The sequence below is a fragment of the Coturnix japonica genome, chromosome 2 (assembly GCF_054131305.1).
Source record: "Coturnix japonica strain WE chromosome 2, WE-NBRP24, whole genome shotgun sequence".
In the NCBI taxonomy this organism is placed as follows: domain Eukaryota; kingdom Metazoa; phylum Chordata; class Aves; order Galliformes; family Phasianidae; genus Coturnix; species Coturnix japonica.
The window spans coordinates 23860001-23882702 of NC_140664.1; the positions used below are offsets into that span (position 1 = coordinate 23860001).

The following is a 22702-nucleotide window of genomic DNA, read 5'->3' on the forward strand; positions in this document are numbered from 1 at the left end:
CTCTAAGTACAGATGGTGAGATTTTAACCATTACTGCTAATTATGGCTCTACTGAGCTTTGAAATTTGATTGTCAATACATGATAAGTGGAATGAGCTGGCTACATCTTCTTTTGTGAGTCACCACTGAGCCATCAGACCTGAGCAACTTTCTTTTGCTACTGACCTGAGAAGTTCAAAGCAAAGCTCCAGAAGAGAAGGGAGATAAGTGGTGTGATCCTCTACCCAACCCAGTCTTTGATATGGCTTTCAAACTCCCACAGCCACTGCACTTTCTCATCAGACCTACTTGGCCATTTACTTGAGAGCAGACCAGCTAACAGTGCCAACATTCAGTGCAGGTTTCGCACAGCAGAAAAAAAAGGCTTTTATGCATATAAACTCTTTAAGTTCAATGATGATCTCAAAACAATTGTGAAGGACAGAGAAAAAAGTGCAGAGATCTTAAAAAAGAGGATCAGAAGTCTTCAGATCTTTGAAAGTGTTTCTGACTTGCTCTGAGAGAGGTAATGTGCTGATACAGGTTGATTTGTTTAGAGCAGAACTTCTCAACCTCTTCAGTGCCTGGAGACCCTTCTGTCTCACCAGGTCCTACATCAGTGAGAGCAATATTGTGTGATGATAACTAATCTGAGAAGTGATTTTTACTCTAAACCTGTTTTCAATATTATTCCAATTTCTTTGTGTGTTATGTCTCCCATACAACCTTGTCAGTGTGAATAACTTGTTATATAGGAAAACTTTATTTGTCACAAGGAATTTTTCTTCTGAAGAGCCAAAATATGGAGAAAAGACAAGTGCAATTGTCAGTTTATTGCTCATGGGATTTCTGTGGATTCTTGTCTGAAACCTTTCCTTTTTCTCTTATATTTTTCAGGTCAGGCTCCTGAGAATGAAACAAGTGAGCTGCAAGTGAGGAAATAATCCCTAATAGCAAGTAGATACTCAGTGATTCTTGTCAGGAACAGTTCTGTACTTCAGCTGCTGCTGTACTGGCAACAGTAAATAATTTCAATCTTAGTTTACTGGAATGCAGTTATAGGCCTAAATCGTGCAAGGACATGTTGTGAAAATAACAAGGGCTGGCAGATGTTCTCCCATGAAATGTAATCCAGGAGTATATGAACATCAAGAAGAAAGGTCCACAGCAAGCCAGGTGTAGGCACTGAGGTCAAACTTGTCTCCTGAGAGCTAAGAGGCTGGTTTAGAAATTTGCTGAGCTGAGGAGCTGAAACAGATGGGAGAAGAAAACCTGACTGAGAGCTGATGGAGCAGGACTCTGCTGTTGAAAGTGCACCAAGCAGTATAACAAAACACAAAGACATTCCGTGTTGACTCCTTGGTTTGACCTGAAAATGGCACAAATGGAATTACAAAGTCCAGAGTTTTCCAGACTGTAGGAAAGTCCGGTTTTCCTGGACTGTAGGAGCTAATGCTGAGTTGATAAACACTGTCCCTTTGGACAAATGTGCTAAGGAGAATCATGGAATCACAAAATGCTATGGGTTGGAAGGGACCTTCATCTAGTTCCCACCCCTCTGCTGTGGAAAGGGTTGCCACCTACCAGATCAGGCTGCTCAGGGCCCCATCCAACCTGGTCTTGAACACCTCCAGGGACAGGGCATCCACAACCTTTTCAGGCAGCCTGTGCCAGTGCTTCACTACCCTCTAAGTAAAGAATTTCTTCATAATATCAAATATAAATCTCCCCTCTCTGAGTTTAAAACCAGTCCCCCTTTTCTCTCCACTATCTGCCCATGTAAAAAGACTATCTCCCTCCTTTCACCCCATACCATAATCAAAAGCCCTGTCACAAGGAATTGTGGCATTCATAGGGCTCAGTGATGAGCAAGTTGCTGCAGTGGTAGCTACTGGTGCAGGACAAGTTGATGTGACAGCACATATCAACAAAGGAACTGCTATGGATGTTGTTAGAACATTCTTTGTTTCCTGGACATTACTGTCAATATCTCACCAAAATCAGATGTAGTATGTGCTCTTACTTGGCTTTTTCTATAAATTTTTAAAATGAAAATGTTAAACACTGCAACTTAATTTAAATAGCAAAGCTTTGATTCCAGCTTTCAGATTTATTTGCCTAGTTTAGGCACTGAAATAAATAATTAGCACATACAAATACTGTAATTTTGTGTTAAAAGAAGAATGTAGGTGCTATGAATCTGTCTTAGAAGCATATCAATTCATGTGGTTATGAAAATGGAACATCATAATTAAAATCCATTCTGAATACTTTGTGCTTTTGTTTGTTTGGGGGAATTGATTTCTTTAATATGTTGTCATCTCTCTGAGCTTTTACTGCAGTACTTGCATTAAGTATCTGATCTCTCTGTTATTTCTGGAAAACATAATTGATGACATGGAAATTCTATATTACTAGCTGCCTTTAAAGCTACCTCCCCTCCCCCCCAATCTGCCTCTTCCCTTTTTCCCCCCCAAAAGAAGCAAAAATAATGTAAATTACAGCAAAAAAAAAAAAAAAAAAAAAAAAAAGTCACATTTTGTCAATTCAAATTGCAATATCTGGTGTAACACACTCAACACCTTTTGCTTGTTTTGGAAAGAAATGCATCTATGTAGAATGACTGCACTGCAGTTATCTGTCTGCAGGTAAGTAGTACAAGCTTTATTTTAGGCAAAAGCAGAAAAATAAAGGTGAAGCCTCATGACTTTAAGGCTATAAACGAGAGCTTGACAGTGCTCACAGGAGAAATGACTGTTCCTTAAAACCTTTTACCCTTGTATGCCTTATGAATGACTGTATTCCTGCAGATTGATCAGTGGTATCTCATATTTTGATAGATGATCAATAAAAGATTGATTTTTCCTGTGTCATCTGAGATGTCTTAGAGCATCTGAAATATCAGTGCCGGTTTGATAGGTGTGTCACACAACCTTCAGAAGGCACATGCCCTTCCAGAACAGCAGTTGGAGAGAAGGTGATAAACCCTAGAAATCTTTATGGTAAAGAACTGTCTTCAGGCAACAGAACTGTAACCAGTGGTATCTTTAAAGACAATGCTGTATATTTTAACATGCAGCTACTTCTGAACAGAGGTTGAAATCTAAAAATGACAACTCTGTTATCTCTGCTAGTTTTTGTCTTTGGATACAGTAAAGCCCAGTGTCCCTTGGATCAGCTTTTTAATGTCATCACACTGAATTCAAACAGACTGAACAGCTCTTCAGACCCCTGAGTACTGGTTCCCCTGCCCTGACTTTTACAAGTGTGACAGGTCTCCAACAGCTCTTCTGCTGTTCCCTGGCAGAACAGGTGCTGTGCTATCTTAGTTGGTTTAACTGCTGTAAAAGCATTCATATGAAAGTGCTAATACAATGAAAATCCATATTCTAGTTTACCAACTGGAAGGCTTGTTCACAGGCCATGTTAGGGAGAGCTTACCTACTGTTTGACTATCTCCCAGACATAAAACCTTCGTTTTATTCTGAGAGTAAAGGTAGCCAGATTGCTATAACATTTGTAGGAATTTTGCTAGAAGAGATGCTCCCAAAATGTCTACCATAAATGCAGATGATATTCAGAAATATATAGTCATATTCCCTATGATCACCTGGTTAAACTTATCTGAGATTGCCTAATGTGAGCTGGAACACACACAGAGTGCCTTTAGCCAACTGAAAACTGATACCATGTCTTCCATCAAAGACATATACTAATAGTGAGGGGAAAGCAAGTGTTGCCTGAAGTCTGCATACTTAATTACAAAACAATCATCTCCCTTGACCCTTAATCAATAAGAGGCAAAGATTTCAGCACATAACAAACACATTCATCCTTGTCTGCAGAAAATCCATAATAATTGATGGCTTTGTATCAAAATATCTGTACAAAGACAAGAAATGTTCATGTTTTAAAAGTACTCCTATACTTGATTGTATCAGCATTCACAGTTCATAAAACACCACTAAATATTATGAAAATATTGAAACATTTCAGTACTAAAGAGTTTCATTGCTAACAACACTTGCTATCAAATACTTAAGATTATCTAGTTTTGCTGACTTGGTTAGCAAATGTCCATTTCCATCAATAAAGAAGATATAAGGATTATTATAGGACACAATTATGATAAATAATTTCCAGTGTTAACAGGTCACTTAGAAAATTTTTTTTGATGGTTTAATTAGTGGCAACAAGTAGTCATTTTTCAATATATCACTAATAAGAGATACTAGTTAGACATACAAGTAGTAACTGGACCAACAACATATGGTAGACCTCTAGTTGTACACTCGGAAGATGTGAGTCTTACAAACGTGCCTTCTGGCCATACTTTTTTCACATGCATTTGAGAAACGTGTTCCCAAGGTAAATGCTGCTGATACTGTATGTAGCCTTAATAATTTCTAGAGACTGCATGTAGTAAACAGAATGACATTTCCTTTAAAATAAACACAGGGATATTTGTCTTGCTGTTATACAACTAAATAATTACTGTCATACACTCATGAAAAAGATAAAGTTTCTTTTGAAATATTTATTTGTAGCTATGAACAGCTCAAATGAGTAATCAGGAAATATATTATGCCCGCTAAAAGTGCATTTTTAGCCACACAGAGGCATACAACTTTCCTGTGCAAATAAAAATTAAGTGTAACAAATTTCTATAATCAACATTAAATGAGAAAAGACCTTCTGAATAATTTGCATTATGATTCTAGTGAATCTGTGGATGATTCTTGTGTCACCTCTCTAATCCTAGATACAAAATGAAGACAGAAATAAATATTCTTTGAGATCTACTGGTGTATCAGAACTGGGCATTGCAGCTACTATATAGATTAAAAAACTCATATTTTATTTCCAAACATGCCTCAGAAATATGCTGTGATCTATCTTGAGGTCTTAAGTGCTCTTTGGCTATTGTTTTTCTGGATGCCAGCTCAGTTCAACTGGAATTGTATTTGAGCCTAAAGGTTTATTTGATAATTTGAGTAATTCAGAAGGAAGCCCAGATGGCAAAATGCTACCCGTATTTATTTCTGAAGGAGTATGTGGACTGAGGATAGATTAGGAATAGTGACAGATGTATAAGTAAGTCATTCTTTGGCATGAACTACCTTAACCACAATTTACTTCCCAGTCTTTTTTTTCTTGTTCTTTGCTCCTTAACTGAATTTCTGTGGAACTGTAATGTGAGGTGAGATGATCTATGATTATGATATTTCAGTACCAATCAGATACAAAAAAAGATCAGCAATATCTTAAACTGCCTTAAGTCTACAAGTGTCACCAGCTTAAAGGATGCAAACTGCTGTTTTAATACTTTGGATGTTTATTCAAACAAAGAATACTGATATTGTTTGGTATTGTTTGTTGTTGAGGAATGATATAATGTTAGCTCTAGTTGTCTGTAATATTTACATCATATGGTACTGTTTAGCTCAATGCTTCCTATGCAATTACCTTTATTATACTCCCATGAGTAGTAAGGGCTATTGTCAGACAGTAATATCCAAGTTTATAAGAATAGAGTTGGTAGATATCAAGATATTGAAAACATATTTCATTGCACTAAGGCTGACATTCTAACTATGGAAAGCCTCCTTCTATTCCTTTGTTGTTGTTTTTTTTAATCTTGTTCATCAGTTGAAGTATTGTAGTAATAGAGACCAATTCTAGACCACAGGAAACTCTTATTTTTTTTCTCCTAATATTAGGCTTTATGTGGTTTTCCAGAATGAAACCAACTGTTTAAAAATGTATTTCAAACTATATTTGTTCCTTGCCAAGAAAGGAGAAAGTAAACTTTTTTTGTGTCTGTCTGGAATAAATTATCAAATGTGGCCCTAAATAGGCTACTACAATTAAAGGTACTGTTTGAGCATAAAGAGATTGTTCAGAATTGCCAGTCATAATGTTTGATCTCTGTTGTTAAACTAATATTTTAGTCCTTAGGACAAATGAATTTTTTGCCTTTATGGGGTATAAATTCATAGAAGATACAGTAATTTCAATAGAGGAAGAATGGCAAAACAATTTGGTGCAATCTGCTAATAAGATTTGGAACTGTCCTTTAAACACCTCTTGTTGACTAGTAGAACTATTTCTGTACTGATTGCTTCATGTGTTTGGAGAAATAAAGCTTATTTGGAAGAACCAATATAATTTATTATCTATTTTCTAAGGATCGTTGGTCATGATTTAATTTAACAGTAATCTACATCATAATAAGATTTTACTATAAGATTAGTTCTATTGAGCCCACTTAATATGATGATTCCTTAAGTTAAATGCCAGGAAATCTGTTCTGGAAAAATTACCCCACTGCAACCAAGACCTATTGTTATTGTTTCTCTTAATTACAGATTATCTTAGATTTTAATAGCTCATTACAAATAAATAAAATCCATATAAATTGTACAGGAGAAGCTAGTTCTGCTATTGCATTTACTGGAAAATATTTTGACAGAATAGGACAATAGTAATCCAATGGTTTTTGTATTAATATAGCATACTCAGTCATTCTTCTCTTTTCAGAAGAAAAGATTCATAGGTAAAGGAGAATTAATTCTGCAGACCTTAAAATTATGTGGGTTCTTTGATGTGCTTTTTTTTCTTTTCTTTTTCTTTTCTTTTTTTTTTTTTTTTTTTAAGGTTTCCTACTTCTGATTTTGCCAGTCTGTGATTTTCCTATTTCAGGACATTTTAGCAGAGTTCAGAAACCTTCCTTCTACTGACAGCACAATGATCACGGATTGTATTATCTACAGTTTTCCTTTCTAAGTAGCAGCCTCTGATATCTTTATACATTCTGATGCAAGTATTTTTATTGGTTTTATTCCTAGAATTCAGAGATTACATGGGCAAACAACCAGTTTCCATTGCATTCTCTCAGTGCAGTTCATTTTGATTGTGATAGAGGAGGCTGGTTATGAGAGCCTTATGAAATACCAGTTATGGTCCTTTGGAAGACCTTAAATACCCTGAAATATGCTATGATAAAAGTCATTTTGGTGATTTTGATTAGAAATCACCCAGACATTAAATTATTTTGTGCTCTAGAATGAAGAGGATTTGTAGATACTCCCCAGTAACTATTGAAGTAGGATGCCTACAGGCATCCCAAAAAAGTCTTTGTCTATAAAGACATCTGAAAACAATCACTTCTCTCAGTACTTTCCCATATCAGAGCTTACATCTGTGGTAGACTTTGTAGACAGAAAGAAGAAATAGGGAATTGTTCACACAGGCCCATGACTTAGACAATCTACTTTGTAAAATCAATGCATGTTTTTGTTTGACTCAGACTCTTTTTTGATTCACTAATGTACTGTAAATTTTGCTTGGATTTCAGAGACAAATGCAAACTATACAATTGATCCAGGAATCAGATTAGTAAGGCCTGACTCTTACACAAATGTGGAATCCCATATACTTTAATTAAATTCCAAATGTACTCTCGTTTGGAATTAAGTAGAATAAATGCCAGACTGACCATACTTTGAAATGCAAATAACAGATAACCAATCTAAAGCTGGAGGAATTGTGCATCTCACTAGAAATGCTATCCTTCAATTCAAAGAGCCTAACTATGCTTTTAGGTACTGTTTTCCTCTAATTGTCTGAGATCAAGTGTTGGAGGCCTCCACGTTGTCTCAGTGGGCAACCAGACCCTTTTGTGTACATTGGGTGTCTGTCTGCCTGACTCCTAGCCAGGAAGTTGATGTCTGCTGCTCTTGAACTGAAAATTCACAATGCTCAGAACTCCTAGGATACCAGTGACACTTGAAAATACCTCCTATATTTATAACACCTGAGATGATTACAGACTGGGGAAGGATAATATACACCAGAGAAACATTTGAACAGTAGTTCTCCTTTAACTGTACTGTGAAAAAACAAAACAGAACAAAACAAAACAAAGATAAGTGTTTTTGTTTGGTTTGGTTTGGTGTTGCTTTTTTAATGGAATTAATGCACTAGCAGACTGCACTAGAATGTCACTGGAGACAATTAGATCTCCCATAGTTTGAAACTGAGTGTAGTTGCTCAGAAATATAGGCAAAACATTAGAATATATTTGAAGAACTATGGAATCTTTCTTTTGCAGTTTTTTCAGGGGTGTTGCAAATATTGCCATCTCAGAGTTTTGGTACTTCTTGTAGATTTTAATAAAATCAGATAGAATGTGGTTATCTGAAAAAGAAAGTTAAGAGAATGTGAAACCTGAAAAAATGTGGATTTGGAATACCGTTTACAAATTCCATATGAGATTGCTTAGAATGTGGCTACTACATCAAAGAGATATTTTTATTATTATTATTATTGTTATTATTATTGTTGTTGCTGTTATTATTATTATTTTTTTTTTTTTCAAATGAGAGGTTAGTCAATTTTGGAATCAAAAAGCTTTTCTTAATCTACACAAAAAATGTCAGCATGGAAGGTAGGTTCTTTGTTCCAGTGCCTATGGAAAGAAACAGACTAAACTGTCCTTTTAGGGTCTCTCTCTCTCACTGGAGATTACAGAGAGATTCATGATGACCAGTTAAGACCAGATGTTTATTTTCTACATGGCTAAGTTAGGCAAGTTGAATTTTAAAATGTTACTTTATGGAAGAATGTAGATGAATGTGCTATAAGGACTGAAAATACTTTTGTCATCATCCATTTCTGACACTGTAAGAACAGGAAATCCTTGAATTATGCCCTATCTGAGCTGCCGCGTATCCTTCAAAATGTGTTACACTACTTTAAAATAGCATGGAGATACTATCACATTGTGTCTTTGTGTTTAGTTGTTTCACTTTTGATTTCCTTTGTGATCTCAGTCTCCTGTTAGATTCACAAACATAGCACCACATTGCATTCAACTTTAAATAGAAGGCTTTGTGATTACCAGATATACTCCCCTATGAAAATAGTCACAGATTCATCACTGCATTGTCTTTTTGTCCCCAGTCCTTCGTGGTTTGTAGCGGGAACCTGAAGCTTCCTACATGCATTCAAAGTAAGAGTCTGACTGATGAAGCTCTGAAATGGTTGGTATTTTGCTACTTCAGAAGTCTTCCTTCTCTTCATTTCATGCATATGCCACTATGTTGGCCACGGTCCCCTTTAAAAAAGAGACCTCACCACAGAGGTCAATGTACAAAGATTTTATTACTCCACATTCATACTCCAGCTCCATCTCTAGTCCAGCGCAGCTCAGGCGTATTTTCCTTAAAGAGTAATCTACTGGAGTCTTCTATTTACACAACATCATGCAGAAAAGACTGTAGGTAGTCTTTACATGTGAGAAAAGTAGTATTTGATGTGCTGCAATATGTTTAAGCATATTTAAAACATTTATTGTAGTGATCCAAGAAACTTAGACTCTGAGTGGACTTACGTGTGGGTATGTAATTCTCTTTTATAAATAATAGCCTTCTCTAATATGAATGAGGGAATCAAAAGGGAATACTTTCTGTATCCTTTTCTCAAGGAGAACCCTCTATACAACAACAATGAATTTCTTTTGTCAAGGTAAAGAATCCATCTTCAGATATCAAACTCATGTTTCTGTGATCAACTTGGTCTGACTGCTACACAGTAAGTCCCAAATTTAGGAGAAATTTTTGAAAATGGTGAAGATATTATCCAATATTGTATATAAAATGTCCAAAACTGTTTCCCTCACTTTAGAGTCAGCGAGTTTCAAATCATGGGTATCACAAGTTTCTTTGTTTCCATCTTCAGCCGGCTGAATAAAAATTATTCCTGTTGTAGTAAGATAAACACAAATAAGTAGTAGCAAATTAACTATATGTTAAATTACTTCAGGAACCAATCACTGCAATGTCTGTATTACCAGCAATGAAGTGTAACTTAATGGAAAGTGAAGGACAAATACACTGCCTATATTTTAAAGAAGAAAAAAGTGCTTTGGAGATAAATATAAAATGAATTACTAAGCAATAAACTTGTAAGGTCTCAGGGGGCAGTATAATGCTAAGCAGCAAGCAGTATGGTTGTTAAGAACAAAACATATCAGGTTGTTCCTCAAATTGAAACTGAGCCAACAATATGATGTTTTCTTCAAGGCAAACAAACAACAAATGTTAATTTTAGCTCTCAGTTAGCTAATAAGTGTTGTGTGTTCTACCTAGGGAAAAAAATGAACTCTGTCTGACATTGGTGAGACCTAGATCCTCACTGCAGAAACATATTGGCTTTTATCTACTTCACTGAGAAAGTGTGTGAGGAGAATAAATTGGAAAGATATGGATTTATAAAACGTGAAGAAAATTGGAAAACATGCTTGTTTAGCTTAGGAAATAAAAAGTATAGAGTAGGAAGGCTCTCACATGAATGGGTGGGATCAGTGGTTCCAAATGTTAACTATGGAATAATTGTATAAAATAATTTGATATTTTGGATGTTTAAAAATAATAAAAAGATTTTTAAATACAAAAGATTTTTAAATACAAGAACTTTGAAGTGCTGGAACTGGAATCTTAAAAAAAAAAAAAAAAAAAAAAAAAAAAAAAGCTTAAAAGAACAGTTGAGATAAACATCTGTCTGGAATGGTTTAAGCATATTTGATTTGGCATCTGAAAAATGGCACCACCTTAATGAGCTCTCAGGCTGCATCTCACTGCTGCACTAAATAAGAGGCCAGTACCCGACTACAAGGCAAATTAGCACCAAGTAAGTGATGATGTTTGTCTTCTCTTGGACTAGGCCCTTCTCTAGTCTGTCTTGAAGAGAGCCAGTTGATGAAATGCAAAGAGAGCCTGAGAGTGACCCAAAAAGAAAACCTCAAAAATTAGAAGGAAATTAAACTTTTTGATGCTCAACTGCCCCCCTTGCAATACAAATAGAGTCTTCAGAACCTGTATGTAACCTGAAACATCTGTGCATGATTTTTTTCTTAGTACGTGGACCATACTGTGTGCTCAAGAAAGGGATTTGTTCTTCAACTAATAAAGATATGTAAAGATAGAACATATTTTCAGTTAGAATGATTTTTTGAAGACTAGAAATCTGTTGTATTTTCTGATTACTACACCATTAATAAGATATTATAGCATGTCATAACCACCTCTAGAATTTATCTTAATGAATGGGCTTGGTGGAAAACTACATAGAAAATTACTTGCCTTACCTGCAGTTCTCTATTTTCCTGTCACTCTGCTTCATTTCCAGAGTGTTTCCACTTCAGTGTATTTTGCTTCTCCTGGACAGTCACTGAGTGGCAGGAACATCTCCTCAGGAAATAAACCAGTGCAAACTGATTTGTGCTGTCAGAACTAAGATACAATTGGAACTCAGAGAGCCACAGATATCTGGTAAAAATATATCAGCATACATAGAGAAACCTATACATTAGGTAAGAGCAGCCTGCCTTCTCAAATTTGTTTGAGGGGATATTTAAGCCGTATAGTGCACACCCATTGCAGATGACTTTCTAGGGAACTGCACCAAAAAAGCAGAAGAAAAGGAAGCAGTGTTCTTTCTAAGAACAGGTTTGACTGCTAATGTGGCCCCATAAACTTTGCTCCTACTTCCAGTTATGTTTAAAAAAAAAAAAAAAGTAATGAAAATTTGCAAATACTAAATCATCCTGGATGTTATTTTTAAATGTAAATATACAACTCAAAGCTCAAATATATATGCCTTCCCAATCTGTGCAGTTACTGAATATGAAACTGAACACCCCGCTTACGTGTAAAACTGCTGAGTCCCCATTGAAGTAAGTAAGCACTCGAATGACACGTGCTTGAAATGAATGAATATCTGTGTGAGAACTATTTATGTGGGAGGGCAGCCAGCTTCTCCACATAGTATTTCAGATGTGCTTCCTTGACCATTGTTTCTACATCCTCATGGTGTCCCTCTGTTGACACTGGTGCATTGCAACTGACCATCATAGAAATGAAAACATCCACATAGTGATCACGCCATCAGTCAGCTAAACTGTTACAGACACTGCTTTGTTTCCTTGCCACCACCCACATGTCAGAGAACTGCTCTGGTTAGGCTTGCAGGGTAGAATCCACTACACTGGTTTTGGATTTTTAATTGAATTATTTTGATGTCTCTATTCATTTTGTCATATGTAGAAGCATGAAATGAGCGAAGTACAAAATGTTCCTTACAGTTCCTTCTCTGGTCTTTACTAACTAAGCCTAACCAATTCAATTGCATTTCATCAGGTGCAATAGTCCCTCAGATGGACTGTGGAGTGAAAAATGGCATAGGGACATACATAAAGAATGGAACTGGAACAAACTCTTTATCCTGGTTCAATAATAACAATAGCAGCAACTTAATCTATTAGACTTTATGCATGATTAGTTTTATTTATCTGTTTGCAACCAACAAAAATGTGACAAAACACCATGCTGGGTGCTCTGAGTAGCCTGCTTGAAATGTGATTGTGTGTTTATGTCTGATCTAGATTAAATCTATATTGGCAGGTGGTCTGCTAATTCACTAATCTATATTAATGAATGAAGAAGTAAGGTTGCAAGGTTCATGACTACCTGCCTTCTTCTTTATTGGTTATTCCCTGAAATGTGGGGTTTAGCCTGATTGGATTACCAGTTAATGTGAGCAGGTGACTTTGGAAGAATCAGTTCATTAACTGTTAAGCATGCATTCCAGTCACATAATTAAACTGAGTATTAAGGAGAACAGCATGTGAGCTTGCTTGTTAAATTATAACTATATTTACTCTCAAGTTTAATGATAGCTTATTTTTTCATTGAAGTCATTAATTGTTATGCTGTGAAGGTGTATTTTGTTTCATGGACAAATTGTCAGCTATTAATAGCAAATGAAAATACATTCAGGATAGCAGAATTACTAATACATAATTCCAATGGCTGGTAAAAGTTTGACTACATCTAGACATTATTTTGCTCTCTTAAATTAGTTTGATAATAGCAAATAAGTAGCCCTGATGAGACCACATCTGGAGCTCTGTGTCCAGTTTTGGGCTCCTCAGTATAAGAGAAAAATGGAACAAATTGAGACAGTCCAATGAAGGGCTACAACGATGATCAGGGCATGGGATCATCTCTTGTAGGAGAAAAGACAGAGAGCTGGGACTGTTCAGCTTGGAGAAGAAAAGGATCAGAGGGAATTTTATCAGTGTTTCTCTGGGCTGTTTTAAGGCCAGTAGCATTCAGGGTAAAAGAAGAAATCCTGACAGGAATCTTGAGTTTTGAAGTGAATCTCTTGCAGGCATGCAAGTAATTTTTCTTTCTGGACAAGGATGAACTTTACCAACTCTGACTATGAAAACTGCCCTCCTGCCTTTCTGCCTCTTGGAGTCAGCATGGGCATAACCTGCCAGCATTGAGTTCTTTCTGTCTTTGTGGTGCTCGTGGATAAAATTCTTTGGTACTGAGGAAAAACAACAAAGAAGTTACAAAAAGAGAGGAAAAGTCATGTTGCAAACATGAAGATGGGAGCTTTACTTTAAAAAATTATTACTTTGTTGTTTATATTCCTCTTGTCATGAGAAGACTGCTCAGAATTACAAGGCTGACCTAGTTTAGAGTTTGACATTCTTGTTAAATGCTCCAGGGCAGGTACATTTTTTAAGCAAGATGCTTTTATTCTGCCAGAGTCCATCTATAACATACTGACTGCCAGTACTAATGTTGCTTTTAAAGAAGATGGATCATATGTAGCATCAGAACTGAAAATGGCAAGAAAATGTCTGCAGGGTTAAGGTACAGGAGTTGCATACCCACTCCACAAAAGTAGTGCATGTTCTTAATGTTGCAATATTTGAAAGCTTATTGGTATACTTTTTGTATACCAACAGCTTTCTACTTTGTTTGGAGTAACTGAAATTAGCTAAAAAGAAATTGAAGGGCTTTTTCAAGTAAACACCTTCAGAAAACACTGATTTCCAGCTAACTCCATTAAAATCAACATCCATAAAATCTAGAGTCTGAGTTTCAGCAATAGATTTTACTATTTGGGTTTAAATGTAAAGTAATAATTACTTGCAATTAAATTATTTATGTAATAAAAGTGCAATTTAAAACACAGATGCATTTCCCCATATCTGTATTGTCTTCATTAGGAAAGGCCTAGTATTTTTAATAAACAACTCTGTGTCTAGTGAACTTCATGCATATATTTGTTTCATTTTTTTCTTTGGAAGATAATAGAATATACAGGAGCATCTCTGGGGAAACATAGATTGGGTAAAATTAAACCAAATTTTGTTCTGTAGTTTTCTTATTTACTTGTATGTTTGTATAGTTTTTGATTGAAGAGGAAGCTGAAATATCATGCAAGACTAAATGAGATAAAACTCAGTTTCATTTAGAATTTCATGTTGTGCAAAGCACTGTGAGAGCTGAATAAGACCTTCTCGAACTCTTCAGTTAAATTCCATGATCTGTTGGAATGCGCTTGTTGCATGGCGCTGGTGAGTTGAAGAGTTCTAGCTAAAGGGTAAAGTTTTCTCTGTGGTATTTCTTTACACAGTTTTTCTAGAGCTGTAATGCTCAGTCCTTTTGTATAAAGGGATGGAGGGAAAAGCATAAAAGGGAGAGGTTATAGTTCATTCCTATTATGAAGTAAACAAAAAAGGCATGACATTTCAGATATAAGGTCATGTTTTGACCTTGGGAACTCAAATACTGTCATCTTACTCTGTACTTTTGAAAACAATTTCAGCAGGGGTTCATTTGTTTCACACTTCTGATCTTATTTTAAGTGTAAATATTTTGCTCATAATTTTGATGACTGATACCATAAATCTGTGTCTACAGTATGTCCCCAGTAGGTTATTGCTCCATGTCACACCCAGGCAGAGCTGAGATACATCCTGGTAAGCAGAGTATGCTCTGAGGAACCATGTCACTCTGCCCCATATGTTTCTTCCTCCTAAGGAGGTCATGATGCTCTGTCAGAAGTTTAAAAACCTATCAGAAACTAAATTTGAGTAGTTTTAGTAGACAGATGCTGTGTTACATGAAGAAAAATGGCATTGCATAAAATAAAAGGACATAGTGCACCAGCATTCACATGCTTAGTACCGTGCAGAGTATTTTCACTGTATTAGCCATCTTTTGGCCTGTACTTTTTTTCTGCAATGGTTTACAAAATCCTATTCTCTCTCTGCAGTCTCCCTTCAGAGCTTCTGTTTGCTGAGCAAGTACAAATTTCCTATATTAAGCTCTTTCTATTACCTGGAACTGGTGGAACAAATAAAAAAAGAGCAGTGAAAAGCAATTTTGAATAAGATTTGAGTTTTCATATCCAATTTTTATACATGACCTGTGCTATCCATATCAGATAAGACACTAACTGAAGCCAATGTAGAAAGCTGAGATGATTAAATGATACAATATCTGGTTCTGTCAAAGTAGATTATTTCGGACTAGAACACCAAAGCCCATTTCAGAGCTCTGTAGACCTTCCCTATTATCTCTGCAATTCCCGCTGATGGTAATCAAAACTATTGTTCCATTTGCAAGGCACTTAATACTGATTTGATTACCATTCACTTTATTTAGCCCTTGCCATCTGTTTTATTTTATGGTTCTCTCATGGCCACTTGAGATAATGTCTCAAATGTTATATGTACAGCATTCATTTAGATATGCATGTGTAGTAATATTTTATGTATATATATAGTTTTAATGTATAATATATTAATATGCAATTAAAGTCTAAGGGGATATATTAGAGATCATAAGTGTTAGGACCAGACAAAAAAAAAAGGAAGAAAGAAACAGCCCAATTTCAGCTCTATGGACAGTTTAGAAAGGTGAACCCAAACACATCAGAATTTAGTTCCCAGGAGAATTCAAGTGTCAGTAAAATCCTGTTTAGCGATAAAGAAAATCATGAAGTTAAAATTAGAAATGTGTAAGACAGAATCTTGGAAAGAAAACAAAATGTATATAATTTATAGTTTTAACAGTGCTGGGATCAATGAATTGACAAGTTACTACATCTGGTAATGCTAAGCATTGATATTCACTGACATGCTCATTATCACAGTCATGACTTTGAGTGGAAATCTCTACCCATCTAGTTCAAATTACTGCTGCAGAAGTTCACCACTCTGTTACAGATTCCAAAACAGTTGGTTTTGTAGAGAAATGACATAGAGATGAAAGAAGAACACTTTAAGGGTGGATATACAATGGACATGCAGAAAATGTGAGTTCTTGTTGTCACTGAAAATGTGAACTGAACTGTTAAATTAAGCTTTTCCACAAAGGCCTTGGCTGTAGAAAGGAGGTGGTAATAGAAAAATTATTTGCAGTAGAAGCAATGAACTTTGAATATATTAAAGTTTCTACAGTAAAAGTAACGTTGATTAAAAGTCTTATTGTTCAGTGCATTGCCTTGAAGTCAGTGCTGAAATCTGAAAATAAGGTAAGCTCAAAAGCTCAGAGATGGAGTTAGTTAACTAAGTGTCAGCAGTGAGCCCTGGGATATTTAGTGCCCAGAAGAGTTCTGTTGCTTTCTAGTGAGCCTCCTCCCTACCAGATCAGTATTTATGTAATACAAAATGATCTTAGTGCTTTGCTGAGCTCAGCAAAGTTTTTAACAAATCCAATGGTGCATGAAAAAAAAAAAAAAAAAGAAAGAAAAGAAAGTCCAAATCACAGCTTTATGAATTGCTTAGGAAAATTCTTAATGGCAAACAAAAATTACTATTCTGAAGAGCAAACTGTGTTGCTCCCTGTTGTTAGGTCTTGGTTTTTTAATTTAAAATTTGCTTGCTATTTAGGCGCTGCTTCCACTGGCTCCGACCCAGCCCGGGGTAGGCTCCCTCTCCTCTCTCACATATATAAGAGTAAAAACTGTGAAATTAGTTCTTTCCTCCAGGGAAGTGTAATCATCAGAGCACAAAATGCTGTCATGAAGATGCAAAGCCGAGAATTCTGTAGGTCACAATACAAATATTTCAATTATTGAAATACCCATTATTTGGCTTCAGTTCCAAAAGCTGATGCAATATCTAATTGAGTTGAACCTATCTGATCCTAGGAGCAGAGTTCATAAGCCATGCTTCATAAAACGTTTTGTTTCTGTAAAATGAGTTCTGCCAATAAGCACACGTAGACTCATCCTTGCAGGCATCAACCTTTGTCTCAACAAATCTCTGCACCTCCTACTTATTTCTCATAATTCCCAAACAAACTCCGTAGCTGAACTGGCTTCTGCTCCCACCCAAGCCTGAACCAAATGACCTTTCCCTCCCAGTTATTCCAAGTAGTGACTTGCTGAGCTTCCTTCATTAGTGTTCTGATATTATCTGAGGAATGAGGAAAGAGACATCACTGCTTTTGAAAATGGCTTACCACATAATTGAAAATAAGCAAAATTTGCCAGGTTTGCTAATGATGGTTATTTCAAAGCTATCTCATACTCCCTACGACACAAGAAAGAGTATCTTCTTGAAGTGCTCATGATATGTGTGACCATCATGCTGAAGTGCATGATTGTGGTCATTATAAGGTGTGTGTTGTTTGGATCTCAGAAGAAGACTCTGAGAGTCATTTTCCACCACACATCACTGAAATGTATCCAGGTGTTTGGGAAGGAAGCTATTGTTCACATTCTTCTTCTCTAAAGGAGATTAAATTATCTAAAAAATTAAAGATATCAGATTTTAGAAGCAAAAGAAGATTTTGGGACTGTGATCAGAAGGAGGATGTGCTATTCTCAGGATACAGTACAGAATATATTTCTTTCTAATGCTGAACCTTGGAAAATGAACAGTAGCAAACTGTTTGCAAATATGCTGGATATCGAATGCTGCAAAATTGGTGTTAGAGTGTCAGCCTTAGTGCATTGGCCACCTTCCAGTCTGGATAATTACATGCTGTGTACTCAAAAAACCCTGCAGTTTCACTTGCACATGATATTCCTCTCTTCCTATCCTGAAATGTAGTACAGAACTGCTGTGAGTTCATTAATAATAGAGTACTTCAAGAGCAGGTAATCCTCCATTCTGTCATACTGTTTGCAAATTCTTTCAGAGCAGTGTAGGTGTATATAAAATGAACAGGCAGGCACAGTTAGACCCTGGCATTAATGAACTATTTCAGTGCCAGTGACTTTAAACAAGATTACTGTGGTTCCTTATTCTTTTCAGAAGGTCACTAATTTTACTCATGTTCTGAATTCCTATTTTAACCCTGTTTAGAAGGAATACATTAGTATTTTTATTATGTTTGTGGGATTTTCTAATATAACTTTGGGAGTTTTTCATTTGTCCTGTCATGTATTCTGAGAATTAGAGAACAAGAAGTTCAAATTGAGACTAAAACACCATTCATATTTATGATATCCAGTAGGTATCTAAATTTTAATAATAGCCAAAGACAACACATTCATTATAATACTTCATTTTTCAGTCAGCCATCTACCAGTTGTTGACCTCTTGGTGCTTTCCTGCTTGCTTTCTGGACTGCACTCTGATTGTGGTGGTTTGGGCTGTTAATTGCATAGATGTTACAGGCTGTGTGGACAATGCAGAACTTACATTGACAAACCCACATGTCTCCTCTGTCCATAAAGCATTCAGTTAAGTTCTGCCACCACTACTACCACTTCTGCACTATTTGGTTTGATATATACGTGTGAAGAAGAACTGAAAAATGAAAGTAGAAGTTAGAAAAGTAGGAAGTAAACTAAAGAAAAGTAAAAAGTAGGAAGGAAATAGAGAAATGGTGGCAATAATGTTGATTATTATTCTAGGTACTACAAATGTGAAGTAGGAATGGGGACAGCACAGGCAGAGTATGGTAAGAAGAGGACCGTTAGATAAAAAGCAAGCCATGCTGATCCAGGACATGATATAAGGAGATCATTTCCCTGTTAAAGTTATCCTTGCTGCATGTACTCATTATGTCAGTGAGTTTTTCAACCTTGGAGGCCAGCAAGAACAGTGACTCTTCTAACTGCCCTCTTCTGCCCCTGCCAGTGGAAATAATGATTCTGTCCTTTCTACTGTCTTATGTATTGGATGATGCCGAATTTCACATTTTTCTTTTCCACTGGTGTTTTTTACAAACATGGATTACTCCCTTCTTACTGACTGAAAGGTTAACATTGAAATCCATCATATCTTACATGAAAGAACTGTGGAGTACTGCAGTGCCCCTCAGTCATTAGCACCTTACTGGCTGTGGCTCTGGCCTCTCTGAAGCATAACAGAAATGCAATGAAGACAAAGATGCGCACAAGTCATGGCAGCTGTGAAATCTGGCCAGCAATCTGAATGTGCAGTGTGCCCAAGTGGACTGTATTACAGGAAATCAGGTTTTGGACTCCTTCAGTCATCCAAAGCTCTCTACAACTTACTCCCATCTTAAATTCCTGTGACATTTTGGATACTTTCGGCTGTATAAAATGTTCTCTAATCTCATTGCCATTTTTACCGTCTGCAAAGAGTACAATCTGACTGAATCTGTTAGACTAATTTTGTCTCAAGGTGAGGAAAATTATTTCCATATTTGTATATTTTATACAGATTTTTGACATAAAATGAGGTTAGGGCTAAATAACTCTACTATAATGAAAGGTTTGCAGTGTTTCTTTTCCATTAAAAATCAGCTTCATGAGAGTTTATCTAAATGAAGGCAAGCAAGTTCCACTTGAGAAAAGCTCAGGGTTGTAGAATCAATTTAATGTACTGATTAGTGTCTGCTGACTAGTTGGAGGAAAGCGTAGGATGCATGATAATTCATGTTCATCAGATTCTGGGTATATATAAAAGTATGTATCACTGAAAGTCAATTCAGAAGACAACACAGTTTATCTGAGTCGGAGACAAACTAAGAGTTCTGTCTGAATTCTTCCCAAGAGAACTGCCAACTACTGTAGGCACCTAAATGGAGTAATCAAAAATCAAAATCACTAATTCAGTCTCTGGCCTCTGAGGAGTGGGCACCCTGGAGGATGACTGGCATCTGATGTAGTTGTTCTCTTATATCCTGTAAATTCTAAGTAAAGGGGGAAGGCTGTTCAAATGCTGGATTTTCATCAGTGAAACTATGCTTTTCCAAACTCCTTTTTTTGCATGTAGCCTGGACTCAGATATAGCCTGGAATGTGTCTGAAGTCAGCAGCTCTCTTGTGTAGAACAAAGGCTAATCTGTAGCAGAAATTCTGAGGCACTGTCTGTTGTTTTTAGAGAACTGTGGCAGTCTGAAGTATTTTCAGACTGTGACCAAAACCACACATGGCTGAATCAGGCTACTGGGGTTACTATACATCTTCTCATGAACTGTGTGAGTTACAGGATGTTTGAATACACAGGAACCAACCAAAACTTTCCAGTGGGTGCCTTTTTGCTCCTCACTTCCCTATTTCACCATCTGTAAACTGCTTTTGAACTACTTTATTATTTACTTCTGCAAATAGAAAACATAGGGATATAAAGCTGTCTCTTGGCTGTTAGACCAGTACATGTAAAAACTTATATGGCTTACTTTAAGAAGCATCATCTACCATTAGAAATAACCACTAAAAGTGTGGAGAAACTCAGTTCTTTGTGTTTTCTCTTATCCATAATTTACAGGCTCGAAGTTACTGTTGCCTTCTCCCTATGATCTGTTAGATGAGAAATGTTTCATGAAGTTATACAGCACAGAAAAAGAGAGATCTATTTTAATGCATCAAAAAGAGTGGGGGGAAAAAAAGAAAAAGAAAAAAAAAAAAAAGAGTCTGCTGCTTATTATTGTTTTCCAGCTTATACTTCTGGCTTTGGTTCAGCAAAGCCATTTATTTTAAGTTAAATTCTGCCCTGAGAGTTTTTGCAACTGCCTGTAATTCACAGACCTTATGGGTGAGCAGTGAAGCCAGAACAAGTTTAGCAGCACACATTCTGAGTACATTCACCGTCTTCTCACTCAGATTTGACTTCAGCAAAACCTGACTTTGTGAACATTCACTCCATTCCTTTAGATCTGAGTAGCAATTTAACCTTCCTGATATGAAAAATTCAGAAATCGCTGTAGTAACACTTTTCCACCACAGTCTACAGAGGAACAGACATCTCTAAATGTAAGGACTATTTACTTCCTTGTTAGAATACCCTGTATTGGTATTGTTAGTGACCTGTCATACCTCTCAGAACAGAACATGTTTCAGTTGAAAATATATCCACTTGTACCTGTAAAGGAAAATGATAACAGCTTCCTTAATGGAAATGGTGGAAAGTATGACCTAAGGAGTAATAGTAAGCATGAGTCTCAGCAGACTGTAATTTCAAAGGAAAACCAATAACAACAACAAAAAGGTAAAGCTTAGTTAAATAAAAATACTAAACCAAAAAAGATAGCATTCAAATATTTTACAAATTCTAGTGCGAACTTCTAGTCTACTGAGATGCCAATTAGCAGTGTTTTCCAGCAGTCAAGGCAATGCATATACACAAGTTATTTTCTGTTTCTCTGAGGTGCACATTTACTAGGGAAAGCTTTCTCTTTGCTTAATTATCTTGACCATGGTATTGACATTTCTCAAGCTCAAATTTACACCCATCCAGAAGTCAGAAAATGACAGGTGATTATAGAAACCTTCTTGGCACTCTGCTGCTGTAGTGTTGTGCTTGCTGGATAGATCAGGGACTGAGGATTAAGAGAAGGGAGACTAAGATTAGGCATTAGGAAGTAATTTACTCATAGCTGCTGAGGCATTTCACAGGTTGCCCAGAGAGGCTAGGGATGCTCTGGAGGTGTTCAAGGCCAGCCTGGGGCTCTGGGAAGCCTGAGCTGCTGGGTGACAAACCTGTCCACAGAAAGGGGGTTGGAACTAGATGATGATTAAGGTCCTTTCCAACCAAAGCAGTCCCATGATTCCATGACTGTCCCTGACCCCTTTCACCCACATCGTCCAGATTATTATCCCTTTCCAATGGCAGTCCTGGGACTCATGCTTTGGTGAGCTGCACAACACTTATCTTGTATTGCTTCTATGTGTAGAAACATGGTCTTCATCATTAAAGGGCAGGATGCTGCAGATCCTCTGGGTGACTATCCATCCCAGTGTAATCTGGGCTAGCAGAGGACAGTTTTCTGACTGCAGTGGTAATACTGTGACCACCTCAGTTACCTCTATTATCTGTATCTCCAGATACCAACACTGAATCCCAAATTCAAATTCCATTTAAAACAATTGAAACATTTGTAATCTTTAAGTAAAGACTGGTTCTCCTAGAAGTCAGGAACTCCTTAAATACTAGGAAATAAATGACACGGGTGGGAGTTTAAATACTCTTACCACTGCAACTGCACTTTACACTAACACTACTGTAGTGAAAAATTCTGTACCTTGTGATGTTTTAAACCATCTTTGTTGCTTGCTTTGAGAAATAACAATCCATTTTCATTTATTTTTAACCTCTGGTAGCATCTTGGTGAAATTCTTTCACCTTTCACTTTTGAAAGAACTAAATATATTTCCTTCTCTTTGGCTCATGATGGGTGTGTCCTGTGGATAGATGAGAAATTATGTCTGGACCAACAACACAGATAAAGCGCGCCATATCTAGCCTTGTGGTAGCTGTTCAGTCAGATATAATTTTTCTAGAAAGAAACTGGTCTTTATTCATAAGCAAAAATAAGTACACCAGTCCTGTAATTTTCCTTTAAAAAATAAATAAATAAATAAGCACAAAAATAATGCTGTTGTCAGAACAAAGGATAGTCAAGAACTGTAAACTGTAAACAGTGTGAGACTAA

General features: G+C 36.4%; 1 long non-coding RNA gene across 1 annotated transcript; it reads right to left on the reverse strand.

Moving 5' to 3' along the window:
* Positions 1-5803: 5803 nt before the first annotated feature.
* On the reverse strand, positions 5804-22443 carry LOC146761733 (uncharacterized). The gene is made up of 4 exons (XR_014943330.1): positions 22292-22443; positions 20799-21132; positions 11129-11273; positions 5804-9741 (listed from the first exon to the last, which is right to left on the reverse strand). It is a non-coding gene; the product is annotated as an uncharacterized LOC146761733 (long non-coding RNA).
* Positions 22444-22702: the final 259 nt, after the last annotated feature.